Raw genomic sequence first — 2,742 nt, 5'->3', positions numbered from 1 at the left:
AACCGGGTAGATGGGGATGAGCTTTCTTTAGGCCACCTTTTCTAGGCCCCTCTCCATATGGAGCAAGCAGTGCTCTCCTTAAAAAAGGCTGCTTGGTCATTCAGGATGCTGCCGAACAAGACTGTCATCCCCGGTCAGTCTCAAGCGACCAAAGTCCTGAACCACCTGCATGCAAGGTTGGGTCTGCGGCTTCCAGTGCATCTTTACACCTGCCGTTTCGTCCCTTGCCTATCGCTACAGGGCTTTTTTGGAGATTGGATGTATCCTTCGAGCCTGTGCAATGGGGTTTTCTGGTGGAGCGCAGCGTGCACAGAACTGGCCTCACCCTTTAAACCAGAGGTTCGTCTGTTGAGGCCTTGACAAGCATGGACAGTGGCAGCGAGGTCCTTGGGTTGTAGGTTTGGTTAGAGTTTCCTTCTCTTAGATGGTTGACCTTACAGGGTTAGACGAGCACCATCTGCCCGGGTTTGGGATTAGAGTTTTCCTTCTCCTAGGATGGTTGCCATAAGGCTAGAGAGCCCATCCTGCCCTTTGGCGCTCTTGGTCAGACCCTTCGGTTGTGACCTGTCTGGCATGGGAGGCCCTGCCGGTGGCTATTATGCCATTGCCAGCATAGCTTACAACATCATTAGGATGCGCAAGCCTCTCCCCCACGACAAGGGGGCGTCACTGGAGAGGTAGAGAGGATATATTAATATAAATATTAATTAACCTTTCCTTGATCCCTTTGTCTGCCTCTTTTCTTCTCTAAGCTCTGTTTCCAAGTGTTAAACTACTACAATGCTAGGAATTTGGGGACTGAAAGAAAATATCATTGGGAACAGAACTCCTATTGAGTGAAGGGCAATGTCTTCCTCCCCACCTCCCTATAGCTACAATCCAGAGTAAATGTCACTTTCAAAACCCATGTCTTCCTCCTTCCTTTCCCTATACATGGTCACCTCTGCTTCAGACACTTTCCTGAGTTTATGCACGTGTGTATATCTCCTTTCCAGTTTTTTAGATCAGTCTTGTTCAAAGTTTCATTCCTTTAGTGCCATCTTCCCCAGTTTACTCAACCAAGAGGAATCGCAGCTTGAAAAGTTCCTTCTCATGCCATTCTCTGTTCCAGCACCATTATTATTGGAGATACTACGCTCTCCTTGAAGACGCTCTCACAACATGAAAAGCAGCCTGAATTGGCGGGGACAAAGGAACTCGAACACAGACCTTGCAAAAAGGCCCTAAGAAACACAGCGTGTGCTCAGCTTTGCTCTCTTTGCCACTTTAGGGACTCATTTTTAATTTGGGAGACTCTCACCTCCTGCAAGGAGCCACTGCTGCTGTGCTCCACCCAAACACTGCAGGAGCCTGTTATTTCCCTTCCTCCTTTTCTCCTCTTATTGCTCCCAGAAGACCTAAAATCCTTTCCAGAGCAGAGATAATGCTCTAAAACTTGAAGTGGTTTGAGCAGCATCCTTTTGGTCTCATTTCAAAGCTCCACTGTGCTTTCAGCCATCACTGGGGAAGTCTGAATACTGGAGAGCTGCTTGCTACAGACAGCACCCTGCCACCAAATTTGCAGCCACATTAAGAGACTCCAAAATGCAAAGCAGCTTAATGACTAGGATAGAAACCAGTTACACCCAACTGCTCTTCAGCTCCCACCTAGAGAGAGCAGCTTGCTACAGACAGCCATGGAATCTGCAATCAAAATGCAAAGCAGCTTAATGACTGGTGCAGAAATTAGATATCTTGCACTACTTGTAACCACAGAAGCAGCAATGGGATTCATGCAGCACCTGGGTGACATGCAGCCCAGCAAGGACCTTTTTGGGGTCCCCAGAGTCTACCCATCTCCATTAGCAATATTTTGGAGGACAAAGAATCACACATCTGGAAGCTTCCAGGGTGCACAAGCCATGTCCAGTAAAGGCAATATTCTCAGCTACAACAAATCTTCTGCATTTTGTTTCAATGCATTTATTTTAGGTTGCAACCCTCTGCCCTTCTGTTCTGAATTGGGCATGGCTCCTATTCCAGGTCTCCCCAAGGTCTGTAGCAAAAACTGACACGCATCACTGCTTTATTGCTGGTCAATGGATGAAGCCGGTGGTCTGAAGCAGAGGGAGCAGTCCAGTCTTTTGGATGATGGGTTCCAGCAATCCCTCTATAGCAGTAATCCCCAAACTTTCATCTGCCAGGTGTTTTGGACTCCAGCTCCCAGAAGCCCTAGCCAACTAGGTTAACAGTCAGCAGTTCTGGGAGCTGAAGTCCAAAACATCTGGAAGACCAAAGTTTGGGAACCACTGTCAGGTTTTTGAACTTCACCTCCCAGGTGAAGCCCCAACCGACATGGCCAACAGTCAGGAATCATGGGAGCTGAAGTCCAAAACATCTGGAGGAGCAAAAGTTTGAGAATTACTGCTCTACAGCAAGTGGCATTATTGGGCCCATGAAGAATGAATGCTATCCATTGCTCTGGTTTAAGATGCTCCCGGCTGGATGAGGTTACACACCTCACTCTAACCCCCAAATGAGGCAAAAATGACTTGGAGGCAGACAACAACAACAACAGCAGCAGCAGCAACAACAACAACAACCAGAGCAAAAGCTCCAAATCCATTTTCTCCTGCATTGGGGAGCAAACTATGGGAATTACTCGTTCTTGCCTCTAAGGATGAGACGGGCGAAGCCTGACATCTCTACAAGTGAGGAGGAAGGATACTGAAACTATTCCTTACAAAAAACCACCCAAGAGAT

General features: G+C 47.6%; 2 protein-coding genes across 3 annotated transcripts in view; both read right to left on the bottom strand.

The window, feature by feature from the left end:
• The window catches only part of TNRC6A (trinucleotide repeat containing adaptor 6A), a 292,395-nt gene that overhangs the window by 213,301 nt on the left and 76,352 nt on the right, over nucleotides 1-2,742 (bottom strand). The gene's annotated exons all lie outside the window — the stretch shown is intronic.
• The window catches only part of PRKCB (protein kinase C beta), a 117,074-nt gene that overhangs the window by 53,899 nt on the left and 60,433 nt on the right, over nucleotides 1-2,742 (bottom strand). The gene's annotated exons all lie outside the window — the stretch shown is intronic.

This window comes from Sceloporus undulatus, chromosome 8 (genome assembly GCF_019175285.1).
Source record: "Sceloporus undulatus isolate JIND9_A2432 ecotype Alabama chromosome 8, SceUnd_v1.1, whole genome shotgun sequence".
Lineage (NCBI taxonomy): Eukaryota > Metazoa > Chordata > Lepidosauria > Squamata > Phrynosomatidae > Sceloporus > Sceloporus undulatus.
This window is presented reverse-complemented; position numbering and strand designations above follow the sequence as displayed.